Source organism: Lithobates pipiens, unplaced genomic scaffold (genome assembly GCF_037356315.1).
Source record: "Lithobates pipiens isolate NorthernLeopardFrog02 unplaced genomic scaffold, aLitPip1_a1.2 Scaffold_18, whole genome shotgun sequence".
NCBI classification, from domain to species: domain Eukaryota; kingdom Metazoa; phylum Chordata; class Amphibia; order Anura; family Ranidae; genus Lithobates; species Lithobates pipiens.
Genome location: NW_027507758.1, coordinates 449,583,755 through 449,598,000, shown reverse-complemented (window position 1 = coordinate 449,598,000; position 14,246 = coordinate 449,583,755).

The window sequence follows — 14,246 nt, the reverse complement described above, 5'->3', positions numbered from 1 at the left end:
ACCCTGGATTAAATATTATACGTCAGATAATATTGACAACCGAGTTTTATTGTTATGGTGATTAAGATTTTTTATAGAATTACAACATTAGATGATATATAAAACCTCCTCCGGAGAATTATTCCCTCCCCTTCCCCTCCTATATACCTTTTATGTTCTTCCCTTACTATATAATACTTACTATAAACATACTTTAGAAGTTATGGTCAAAACTTTAAAATCATATATTTTCTTTTAGACATATTTATATTTTCTTGGGATTAAAATGTTTAAAACTCAGCTATAAGAATGTTTTCAAATTCTAAAATATATAAGGCCATTTATTGTCATTCCCACGAGAATATGTTGAAATTCTTCTTTGCTTTGTATCATCCGTACTTCAATATGTCTACTTTTTATTTCTGGTATCACATAATTTGTCTTATATTCTGTACATGTAATTTATTTTAACATAAAATAAAATAAAAACTTTTGAACGAGAAAAATAGACCTAGAAGAGGTGGACTTTATAGGCACCCAAATAAAAAAACCTAATAGAATGTTTTTCTTATTTTATTAAAAATAGATATAAACAAGAAAGTTGAAGTACAGTTATTATAAAGTAACCAAATTCATAATCATAAATCAGGAGCTGTCCATAGAGCATTAATACAGGGATGCTGCTTATTATAAGGGCACTCGTGTGGGCTCAATCCTGAGCTGGACAATGTGCATCTATTGACACCTACAGTGCGGCTTGGCCCCGCCCCCACTCCCTCCTCACAGGGAGGAGCAGCAAACAGGTATTATTGACAGCAGCAGGAACCAATGGCTCCATGCTCAGTGAGGAGAGAGAGAGAGCAGTGTTGTAATTGTAAAGGCTGAAGTTTTTTTAACTTAAAGTAGTTGTAAAGCCTCATGTTTTTCACCTCAATGCATCCTATGCTGTCAATCACAGCCAGTGAGGGGGGAGCAGGGGGTGGGGCCGAGCTGTGCTCTGTGTTTTAATGGACATACAAAGTGCTCCTCTGGGGTGAGCCCACACAAGTGCCCCCCTAGCAAGTGGCTTACTGTGGTGGGCACTCGACGGAGGGGAGGAGCCGGGAGAGCCAACAGGGGACCTGAGAAGAGGAAGATAAGGGCTTCTCTCTGCAACACCATTGCACAGAGCATGACAAACCAGGGGTGAGATGATTTGAGCTTTGTGACATGGTACATTATCCTGCTGGAAGAAGCCATCAAAAGATGGGTACACTGTAGTCATAAAGGGATGGACATGGTCAGCAACAATACTCAGGTAGGCCGTGGTGTTTAAACAATGCTCAATTGATACTAAGGGGCCCAAAGTGTGCCAAGAAAATATCCCCCACACCATTACACCCCCACCACCAGCCTAACCCATTGATACAAGGCAAGATTGATCCATGCTTTCATGTTGTTTACGCCAAATTCTGATCCTACCATCTGAATGTCACACCTGAAATCGCAACTCAGCAGACCAGACAACATTGTTCCAATCTTCTGTTGTCCAATTTTGGTGAGCCTGTGCCAGTTGTAGCCTTATGCCCCGTACACACGAGAGGGATTAAGTCTGACAGACTTCCGACGGAGTTCTAGCGGAGTTCCGCCGGAGTTCTGGCGGACTTTTCGACCGAACGGACTTGACCACACACCATCACACCAAACTCCGACGGAGTCGAACGTGATGACGTACGACTGGATTCGACGTAGGAAGTTCATAGACAGTAGCCAATAGCTGCCCTAGCGTCGGTTTTAGTCCGTCGGAGTAGCACACACACGAGCGAATTTTTCGAAGGGGACCGGGTCCGGCGGAGTTCCGTCGGGAAAATTTGAAGCATGCTTCATTTCTAAAGTCCGTCAGACTTTTGCGAAGCTAAAGTCCGTTGCAGCCCACACACGAGCGGATAGTCCGCCGGACTCAGTCCGTCGGAGTTTGGATGTCGAAAAGTCCGCTCGTGTGTACGGGGCATTAGTTTCCTGTTCTTAGCTGACAGAAGTGGCACTTGGTGTGGTCTTCTGCTGCTGTAGTCCATCTGCTTCAAGGTTCAATGTGTTGTGCGTTCAGAGATTCTATGCTGCATACCTTGGTTGTAAAGCATGGTTATTGGAGTTACTGTTGCCCTTCTATTATCTTAAACCCGTCTGCCCATTCTCCTCTGAACTCTGACATCAAGAAGGCATTTTCCTTCACGCAACTGCCGCTCACTAAATATTTTCACTTTTTCGGATCAATCTCTGTAAACCCTGGAGATGGTTGTGTGTGAAATATAGATCAGCAGTTTTTGAAATACTCAGACCGCCCCGCCTGGCACTAACAACCATGCCACATGCAAAGTCACTTAAATCCCCTTTCTTTCCCATTCTGATGCTCAGTATGAACTTTAGCAAGTCATCTTCACCACGTCTAGATGCCTAAATGCATTGAGTTGCTGCCATGTGATTGGCTGTTTAGTAATTTGTGTTACTAAGCAATTGAACAGGTGTACCTAATAAAGTGGCCGGTGAGTGTATACCTCTCATCTGCGGAATAGAAATATTTTATTGGGCAGCACAGTGGTGTAGTGGGTAGCACTCTTGCCTAGCAGTAAAAAGGGTTGCTGGTTCAAATCCCAACCATGACACTACCTGCCTGGAGTTTGCATGTTCTCCCTGTGTCTGCGTGGGTTTCCTCCAGGTACCCTGGTTTCCTTCCACACTCCAAAGACATGCTGGTAGGTTAATTGGCTTCTGTCTAAATTGGCCCTAGTATATGAATGTGAGTTAGGGACAGGTATTAATATCGATTGGACCCTGGGCAAAAAATTTCTTGGGGCCACTCCCCCCCATGCAGTTTCACTCTCCACCTGCTCTGAGACATACAGAAAATAGCAGCTAGACTCAAATTCAGTTTACAAAATCAGATCAGGCAGCTATTGCAATTGGTTGCCAGTGGTTACAGTGTATCATTATCACTCACTCACTGGTTGCCAGAGGTTACAGTGTATCATTACCGCTCACTGACTGGTCGCCAAAGGTACAGCACACATTACGGCTTACTGATTAGTTTCTAGAGGTTACAGCACATGATTTCTGCTTGTTGATTGGTTGCTAGAGATTACTGTGGATATGACCTCGGGGGGGCATTATATACATATCAATGCTGCCAGTCGCCGCTATTTACATATGAATTCTGGTAATTTACATGTAAATCATCTGTACACCACAATAGGGCAGAGCTTTAGTAGCAGCACTTCACACTGAGATATCGGGACACAGCACGGGACTAAAACCTCAAGGGACATGGAAATTTAAACTGGGATATTTGGCAAGTGTGAGGCAGCTTCTTTGAGCCCCACAACAATGGCAGGGCCCAGGGCAGCTGCCCCCTTTGTCCTGCTTTAAAAACAGCCCTGGTTAGGGACCTTAGATTGTAAGCTCCTTGAGGGTAGGGGCCAATGTGAATGTGTATGTAAAGTGCTGTGTAAATTGACAGTGCAATATAAGTACCTTAAATAATAATAATAATATTGCAGAGAGGTTTTAGCCTCTTGTCAGAGGCTGGTTATCCTGGTCCTAGTTTATATAATATGGTCTGCATTCCACACACCTTCTTTAGGAACCTCATAACAGGATATGCAGCGTTTCCATCCTTGGCTAGTCTCTGAATGTCTCTCAGTTATGAGCCTTCATAGAGGAAAAAATGAAAAATGAAAATGACTCTTATCAGTAGCTGTCTATCTGATCGTTAATACTCCATGACAGCCCAGAGTAATAATCTTGTCCTTTAGAAAAGAAGTCATGTAAAATGAACCTTTTAAACTCTATCCTTGGGTGAACAGGCAATCTCAAGGATATTTTGTTTTGTGGAGAAATTAAGAAAAGCCACTTACCAGAAAGGGTCATTTTATTTCCAGATATAATCTGAAAGCCTTTTCTTTTATAGTCACAGTGAGTAGCACTGCTCGAAAATGTAAGCTGCACCCCAAATTGGTGTTTGTTGGCATTGTTGAATAAATACTACAAGACAGAATCAACCACTCGTTTCTCATAACTGTCACCGAATGTGCAGTTTTAGATTCACCTTCCTCCAGGGTCGTCTTTAATATTGATTGGACCCTGGGCAAACATTTCCTTGGGCACTCCTTCCATGCAATTTTTCTCTCCACCGGCTCTGAGACATACAATAATTAGCAGCTGGACTCAAAGTCAGTTTACTGAATCAGATCAGGCAGCAATTGCGATTGGTTGCCAGAAATTTGCAGCATAGGCCTGCCTAAATTTGCCTGTGCTGAACAAACCTAGTAAAACAACCCTTAGGCTGGGTTCACACTGCTGCGGGGGGAGATCCGGATGTGATTCGCACAGCAAATCACATCCGATCTCCGTAGCAATGCGAGTACAGCCATACAGATAGTATGGCTGAATTCGCAGCGCTCCCGCAGCAAACTCGCACGGGACCCTTTTTTGGGTCCGCAACAGAATCGGATCGCATGGGGGCTCACACCATGCGATCCGATTCCTGTGCGAGTCGGCAGATCGCACTGCGATATGCGGACGGATCTGGGGGTGTCATTAACATAACATTGACACTCCCAGCCGTCCGCATAGGGCAGTGTGAACTGCCGGCGGAAGGTGTGCGATGCGGGAAAACGCTGCGGATTCGCGGCGTTCCCGCATCGCTATAGTGTGAACCCGGCCTTACTAAGATCTACCTTCTGGTAGAGGGTACTACGTACAGCTGTGGTCAAAAGTTTTGAGAATGACACAAATATTAACCACTTCAATCCTGAGCACTTAAACACCTTCCTGCCAGACCAATGTTGAGCTTTCAGCGCTGTTGCACTTTGAATGACAATTGCGCGGTCATGTTACACTGTACCCAAATGAAATTTTTATATTTTTTTTCCCACAAATAGAGCTTTCTTTTGGTGGTATTTGATCACCTGTACGGTTTTTATTTTTTGCTAAACAAATAAAAAAATACCGAAAATTTTGAAAAAAAAAATGTTTTTTTGTTTCAGTTTCAAAACTTTGTAAATAAGTAAGTTTTCTCCTTCACTGATGGGCACTGATGGGGCTACACTGATGGGCACTGATAAGGCAGCATTGATGAGCACCGACGAGGTGGCACCAATGAAGTGGCACTGATGAGGTGGCATTGATGGACACTGATATGTGGCACTGATAGGCGGCACTGATGGGCACTGATAGGTGGCAGTGATGGGCACTGATAGTTGGCACTGGTGGGTGACACGGATGGGCACTGATAGGTGGCACAAATTAGCACTGATAGCTGGTACAGATTGGCATGGATAGGCAGCACAGATGGGCATGGATAGGCGGCACAGATGGGCATGGATGGGCACTGATAGGTGGCAGGGATGGGCACTGATAGGCAGCACAGATGGGCACTGATAGGTGGCATTGTATTGTATTATACTGTATTGATGGATGCCAATTAGTGCCAAACAATAATGCATGCCAATCAGTGATGCCCATTGTGGGCACTGATTGGCATCCATTGTGGGCACTGACTGGAATCCCTGGTGGTCTACGGAGGCATACCTTGTGCTGGGCATCCCTGGTGGTCTGGTGGCACCCCTGGTGGTCCAGTGTGGGCATCCTTGGGGGGGCTGCACTGATAATCGATCAGCACAGACCCCCCTGTCAGAGGAGCAGCCAATCGGCTCTCCTCTACTCGCGTCTGACAGACGCAAGTGAGGAAAAGCCAATCACTGTCTCTTCCTATTTACACTGTGATCAGCTGTGATTGGACACGGCTGATCACGTGGTAAAGAGTCTCCGCCGAGATCGTAGTTGTGGGGTGTCGGACTGACACCCCGCAACAACGATCGCTGCGATGCGCGCCCACCGTCCACATCCAGTCAGGATTTTGAAACCACTTTGCCGCCATGTTTCTGTTATAGGGCGGACGGCAAGTGGTTAATTTTCACAAAGTCTGCTGCTTCAGTGTTTTTAGTGGCAAAGGCTTTTATTGACAATTACATTAAGTTTATACAAAGAGTTAATATTTGCAGTGTCGAGCCTTCTATTTCAAGATCTCAGCAATGCGCCCTGGCATGCTGTCAATCAACTTCTAGGCCACATCCTGACTGATGGCTGCCCATTCTTGCCTAATCAATGCTTAGAGTTTGTCAGAACTTGTGGGGTTTTCTGTTTACCCATCTCTTGAGGATGGACCACAAGTTTGCAATAAGTTTAAGGTCTGGGGGGGTTTCCTGGCCATGGACCCACAATTTCGATGCTTTGTTCCCCAAACCACTTATTTATCACTTTTGTCTTATGGCAAGGTGCTCCATCATGCTGGAAAAGGCATTGTTCGTCACCAAACTGTTCTTGGATGGTTGGGAGAAGTTGCTCTCGGAGGATGTTTTTGTACCATTCTTTATTCATGGCTGTGCTCTTAGGCAAAATTGTGACTGAGCCCACTCCCTTGGCTGAGAAGCAACCCCACTTTATTATTTTCAGGCAATCCCCAATGTTAGATAATGCAATGTCTCCACTGTGTGTGCTTTATTTAAAAAAAATGCTGTTGTATACTATATTTCAGAGCGCCCCTCGGCGCTCACGAGACCACTTCACATCAGCTGCCTTCTAAAAATGTGCCACTCAATCTGTCCATGATATATAAATAGACAAAGGAGGAGGTCTGCTGTGGATTGTCCTGAAGACGCCTCAATTTAGAGGCAAAATATGTTGACATCATCCAACATTGATGTACTTGAGATCTTTGGAAAGCACAGAAAGCTAATTATGACTTTCCTATATTTCACAGTATAGTGTGTAAACTGGGAGTGGCTAGCTCAGTAGTAGATGCGTTTTACAGTGAGTCCACAGCAAACAGCCCTTTAGTTTAAGGGTGTGGCAGCCAGTTTTTAATAAAAGGAAAGCGAAAGAAAGTTCTTACAATAGCAGGTTTGCCACACAGGGGTTCTGTTTCAGCAAACACAACTATTGAAAAATACAGAGCCACCTGGCTCTTAGGCTCATTCAGTCTCAGTTATAGTACCTTGCTGCCTGAGATCACTCCTGGCCTCTAAATATGGTTCTCCAGCCTCCCAGGACTCTCTGGCCTCCTCAACTTTCCCAGCTTCCCAGACCCCCTCTTGGTCTCCCAGGCCTGTGCAACCGTCTTGACCTTCCAGTCCTTCAGGAAGTCCCCCTCACCAGGGATGCAGTCTCTCACAGAAACAACTAGATCTCCAGACAGGGGTCTGTCTCCAAATGGTAGCAACTCAGGGCTGTCTTTAATATTGATTGGACCCTGGGCAAAACTTTTCTTGGGCGCCCCCCCATTCAGTTTTGCTCTCCACCTCTGAGACATACAATAAATAGCAGCTAGACTCAAAATCAGTTTACTGAATCAGATCTGGCAGCTATTGCGATTGGTTGCCAGAGGTTACAGTGTATTGTTACTGCTCACTGACTGGTTGCTAGAGGTCAGAGCACATGATTTCTGCTTGTTGATTGGTTGCTAGAGATTACTGTGGATATGACCTCAGGGGGGCATGATATACATATCAATGCTGCTGGCCGCCCCTATTTACATATGAATGGCAGTAATATACATGTAAACACAGGGTCTGCAGGTGAGCCATCTTTACACAACAATAGGGCAGAGCTGGGCAGCACTAGTGGCAGCACTTCACACTGAGATATCAGGACACAGCACAGGGCTAAAACCTCAAGGGGTGAGGGAATTTAAACCAGGATAGTTGGCAAGTATGAGGCAGCTGCTTTGGGCCCCACAACAATGACAGGGCCCAGGGCAGCTGCCCCTTTTGCCCTGCCTTAAAAACGGTCCTGCAGCAACTGCCCTGAGCTATGCTCAGATCTGGCTTATAGCAATCTTGACCACCTGTGCACTCACACAGGCTGTAGGCAACTAGCAAAGCCCAGACACAGGAATTAAACTGGTTGTAAAGACTGAAGGTTTTTATACCTTCTATGCATGAAGGTAAAAAAATGTCTGCGTGCTGCTCCCCCCACAGCCTCCCCGATACTCACCTGAGCTTCCTCTCAATCCAGTGCTGTGCATGAGATGCTCGGCTGTCTCAGGACTCCCTCTCCTTATGGGCTAATCCAGCAGCATGAGCCATTGGCTCCCGCTGCTGTCAATCACAGCCAGTGATTGAACGAGGATAGAGTGGGGGAGGGGCCAGGAGTGAGCATGCACCACTGTCTGCATAGCAAGTGACTTGCTATTGAAGACACTGGTCAAGGCGGAGGAGCCAGAAGTGTCGGCGGGGGATCCAAGAAGATGAGGATCAGGGCTGCTCTGTGGAAAAACCACTGCAGAGTGGTTTTAAACCCATTTATATGGTGGCACTACTGAGTTATACTCTCTATCTGCCAGTGCTACATGTATTACTGGGAGTTATAGACGACATACGAATGGGGGTGATGGAAGTATGCCTAGGCCCTAATAAAACTGGGTGTGGAATACATGCCATGCACAATAATATATGATATTCCCCATCTACAGTACACATAGTGGAAATACCTTTTGGATTAACAAGCACCTCAGCTAAAATTATAATGTACATTGTTTTGGCCTTTTGAATTCACATTTAATCCAGTCTATGCTATGTTATTTTTTAGAACGTTATCTTCTAATTTTCACATATACTGATATATGCAATTACTGCAAAGAACTGTTAAATCCTGTATGAAAACAACTACCAGCTGGCTAACAGAGGATTCTATATGCTCATATTAATGCAATCTAACTTACAATTCTGTTTGCAACTACAAAGTTGCCAATATTTCTTGTTGAAAGGTTTTTACACATAAACACATTTTGTAATTTTTTTGTAAGATCTACTAATGACAGCATAACAAAGTATGTAATGTCATAGATTATTATATAACTAGAGAGACAAACATAGATTCCCCATTATACAGGGAAGGTAAGTTGCCAATATTTCAAGTGAATTACTTAATATTAGCCAGTACCCTTTAGTATAGATGGACATTTTTTTTTTTTTGCCGGTGTATCTTTTACAATGGGTGGGAGTAATGGCCTGTTCACAATATTGCAATGGCAGACATCACATGTAATACGCAGCGCACTGCTGTTCACATTACATGCAATGTCTGTACAGGTGCGATGTCAGCTATACAGATAGTATGGCTGATATCGCACCGCATTTGGTGCAAACACGCACAGGACCCTTTTTTCAATTTGGACCAGAAACGGATCGCATGTGTGTTCACACATATGCGATCCGATTCCTGTCCGAACTGTCACTTCACAGTGCTATATGCGAGCTGAAATGGGGGTGCCGTTAACATATGATGACACTCTCCAGCAGTTCGCATATGGCAGTGTGAACTGCCGTGCGTGTCGGGTGCGATGTGGGAACCCTCAGTTGAATCGCAGGGTTCAATAGTGTGAACCGGGCCTAATGGTTGCCGCCTCATCCCTTTAAACCCGAACACATTAATTACACAGGTTCTGTGGCTGATTAAGGTGGTAATTAAACTCACTTAGCGCCTTATCTGTATTTAATTAGCCTCAGAACCTGTGTAATTCAAATGTGTTCGAGTTTAAAGGGTTGAGGTGGTAACTCTAGTAGGTGTAGTAGATGTATAAACATGTGGAGATGAAAATGAAGTGCACATGAGAGGTAGAGGTAGTAGTAATCCATCAGAAAAAAAAATGTTTAATTTTAAAACGGAAAAATTGCTGATATAATGATTGGTCCATGGATCATTAGATCAAAGAACATTTAGATTTTTATAAAAAATTTCATTCGTTTTGCTATACATGTTTGGCCAGCTTTAGACAGCCAAGTTAATGACACACCCTGCAGGGTTTCTTTTTTTATTGCCCTGATATACATTCTGGGAGAGCCTTTAAAGTATCATTGACTGATTTCTGTAGTTTATAGACATATAGCAATGTTTATATGATCCCTAACCCACGTACGTGAGTTTTATGTGTGGCAAATATTTGACTTAAAACAAACACTTTGTGTTGTACTGATTTGAGTAAGGAATGTATTGTCTTTTTCAATGTGTTTTTAGGTATACAGTATGTAAAAAGGCATACATGAAATGTAGATAATCTTATCAGTGTGTGTTAATGTTTTAAAAACCTTGTTTCGGTGCATCATTTATAACTTTTTTTAACCACTTCACCTTTCACCCCCTTCCAACCCAGGCCAATTTTCAGCTTTCAATGCTGTCACACTTTGGATGACAATGGCATGCTCATGCAACACTATACCCAAATTAATGTTTTTTAATCAGCACTGGGTTTTTACTTTTTGGTAAACAAATGAAAAAAGCCAGAAAAGTTTGAAAAAAAATAGTTTTCCTAGTTTCTGTTATACAGTTTTGCAAATGAGTAATTTTTCTTATTCACTGATGTGTGATGATGAGGCTGCACTGATGGGCACAGATGAGGTAGCACTGATGGGCACTGATAAGCTACTCTGATGAGGAGGCACTGATAAGGCTGCACTGATGAGGCAGCGCTGATGTGCACTGATAGGCGGCACTGATGGGCAGCACTTATGGGCACAGATAAGCTGAACTGATTTGCACTGATTGGCACCAGGGTTGCTGTTAAAAATCACAGGGCCCCATACAGCCTACCTGATGGGGCCCCCTTTTTTGACCCCACCCTTGACCCCACCCCTGGACACTTCCCTAACTCCACCTTTAAACAAAGTGCAGGTTTATCTTCAAGGGATATTCTTTTACAAAAGTTTTTATTGTAGAGTAACAAGATTATGGATCAATACAATAGGCTTACAGTGGGATGTCGGTACAGGAAGTTTCAGTTTAGTACAATTAAAGCAAATTTCCAGGTAACCTTGTACACATTGGGGGGACGTGGCCAAGATGGCAACCAGCTAGGACGTGTTGTGACGGAGCTCCGCACCTGGCAGGCTTTTTATCCGACTATAGGGGACATATGCCTATCCTGTTGGGCCGGTGAAGCGGCAGTGAGAGTTGGGGATGCGCAGGGGTAGCTCCGGTTCCCATAGGAAGAAACACGCGGCACCGGGAACCCCGCCGGGCACCCGCTACAGACCCACGCTGCACGCGGGAAGGCCCACTATAACATGGCGTCTCAGACGGACCAGGCGGATGCGCCGCCGATGGATACTGATCAATTCCAGGCTCTTATGCAAGCGATTACGGTCTGCCAGACTACCCTGACCACCAAGATAGAGCAGATACAGCTCGACATGGGGCTTATCCGGCGTGATATGGATAAACACCGGGAGCGGCTTACCGAGGCGGAGCATAGAGTGGGGGACGTGGAAGATGTTACCCGCGACCACGATGCCACCCTCCGCACCCTACAAGTGCGGGTGAAGGCGCTGGAATCCAGGGCAGAGGATCAGGAGAACAGGAATCGGAGGAATAACTTGAGGCTGGTGGGCCTGCCGGAGGGCTCGGAGGGCCGGGATACAGAGGCTTTTACTGAGCATCTGCTGCGGCCACTTCTCCCGCTAGCTGTGTTCTCTCCTCAATTTGTGGTTGAACGAGCGCATAGAATGCCGTCTGTTCGTGGCCCGCCGGGGGCCCCGCCGCGCACATTTATTTTCCGCCTGTTGAACTTTCGAGACAGGGACTTGGTTCTCCGGGAGGCGAGGAAGGTGGGCGAACTGCGCTTTGAGAATACTAAACTAATGCTGTTCCCTGACTATTCCATGGAGACGCAGAGGCAACGCCGGACATTCGACCAAGTCAAGGCCCAGCTGTGTGCCAAGGGTCTCAAGTACAATATGATGTTCCCCGCGAAGCTCAGAGTGATTGATGGGGAATCCGTCCGTTTCTTCACGTCCCCGAGCGAGGCCTCCAGATGGATTGATTCACTTCCCCGGCAAGGCTGATCCTAGATGGCACGTCCCTGGTGGAGGTTCATGCGCACCCCCAGCTTTGTCCACTGGTAAGCAGATTAGTCCCCCCCCCCCCCCGAATTTTGACCCTCCGTCTCTGAACTTGGGAATTCCGTTGAATTGCCCCCCCCTCTGTCCCGTTTGTTGTTTTGGGCAGGGGGCGAGGAGCTGCTCTGGAGCGGTTGTTATACACTGCTGACCCACGGGGGGGGGTCCATGCTACTACCCTGGGGGCCCTCTGGCCTCGCCTCTCCCCTGGGTCTCTGCCTGCGGGGGTGTGTGTGGTTCCCTCTGGACGTGGACATGTTACACCGTATTGCCGGATTTCGACACTCTGACTGCCCTGGCTCCCGGAGGTGTTCCTTTTTCTCCCCCCTTGTTTTGTTCTACTCTCCTGACGATTTTTTCTGTTTTTTTTTTTTTTTTTTTTCCTTGCTGGAAGGGTTGCAACTAAGACTGGGCCCTTGGAACTTTCCAAGCGATCAAGCTGAGGTGTCATCCATATTCTTGTTTGTTCCCCTTTAATTTTGTTTTGCCTCCAGGAAGCGGCTGCGCGGAGGTCTGTCTACTCTGCGTAGGTGACTCTGTCCTAGGTGTGCTGGTTGATACGCACCGCCCCCACGGGAGATTTCTCCTTTGAATGGGTTTAGTTCAGTGTGGTTCGGGTTCTCAAACACCCTGGGGTTGGTTTTCTGGGGTGTGGGGTGGGAAGGGAGGGGAGTTTTGTTTGTTTCTTAGTTGTGTTTTTTTTTTTCTTTTGTTACATGCTTATATGTGCTCTATTGTGGACAGCTCTACTATAACAAATGTACTGTGTATGTCATTGCATTACATGGGTTGAGATTTCTGTGCCTTGACACTGGTCAGGCGGTCCTATCCGTTGGTCCCCCCTGCCCTTCCAGGTTATGGCTCCGTTGAAGATCCTGTCCTGGAATGTTAGGGGGCTTAACCAGAAGATTAAACGCTCCCTTGTTTTCGACTACATGAAAAAATATGCTCCTCATATTTGTATTCTTCAGGAGACGCATCTAGTTGGGGGACGGATTATGGGCCTGAAACGCCCCTGGGTGGGACATCACTATCATGCCACGTATTCCGGCTATGCCCGGGGGGTTAGCGTCCTCGTCCATAAGTCCCTTAATTTTGAGCCTCTTGACATTGTTACAGATCAGGATGGGAGATACGTGTTGGTGCACGCCAGAATAGACACGTTAGAGATGGTGCTGGTGGGTCTTTATATGCCACCTCCAGCGCACCTGTCTCTGTTACACAAATTAACTGCCCTGATCGCCCAATTTCATACTGACAATGTAGTTCTAGCGGGGGACTTTAATATCCCTCCTAACCCTTCCCTCGATAGGTTGGCACCTGACCGGGCTACGGACTCGCCGGTCTCCCGCTGGGCCCAGGTGTTTGGGTTGGAGGATGTCTGGAGGTGGAAACACCCATCAGACCGCAGGTTTACGTGCCACTCCTCCTCCCATAACACACTCTCCCGTATCGACCTTGTTTATGCTGGTGCCCCCATACTTCCCAGGGTTCTTGACATTGAGGTACTCCCTCGGGGCATCTCTGACCACTCCCCCTTGTTGTGTACGTTGCAGACCTCTACCCCCCCGAGGGATAGACTCTGGCGATTGTCCCGCTACTGGATTGAGCACCCCACTGTTGCCTTTGAGATGGGCGGTGAAATGAGGGGTTTCTGGGCCTCCAACGCGGGCACGGCTGCGGGAGGGATGGTTTGGGATGCTTTCAAGGCTTATATGAGGGGGTGTTACCTTTCTTCCATTGGCCGGGAGCTTGGAAATGATAGGATCACGGTGGAGGAGGCAGAAGCCAGGGCCCTTGACCTTGAAACCCGCTTCACCCTCACTGCCAACCCGCTCACGGCACAGGATATGAAAGTAGCGTACTGGGAGGTGGTGTTGCTTCGGGTGGCTAAAACGAGCAAGCATCACCTTGCTCAGACGCAGAGGATTTTTGAACAGGGCGAAAAGACGGGGAGGCTGTTGGCCTGGATCTCTAAGGAGCAGGCCCCAGTCTCCACTATACCTCGTATACGGAACAGTGTTGGGACATTGGTGACGGACCCCCTGGCCATTAACACCTGTTTTGCAGAGTTCTACTCCACCCTTTATTCCTCTAGGGCACAGTATTCACCGCAGGCGTTGCATGCCTTTTTAGAGGGGGTGACACTCCCTGCCCTCACCACTGAGGCCAGGGACGGTCTGGACTCCCCGATTACACTGGCGGAGGTCCGGCTTGCGCTGCGGTCCATGCAGCCGGGGAAGACCCCTGGGGAGGATGGGATACCCCCAGAATTTTATAAACATTACCTGGAGGAGGTGTCTGTTCGAATGCATGATATGTTTACTACGTCCCTTCAGG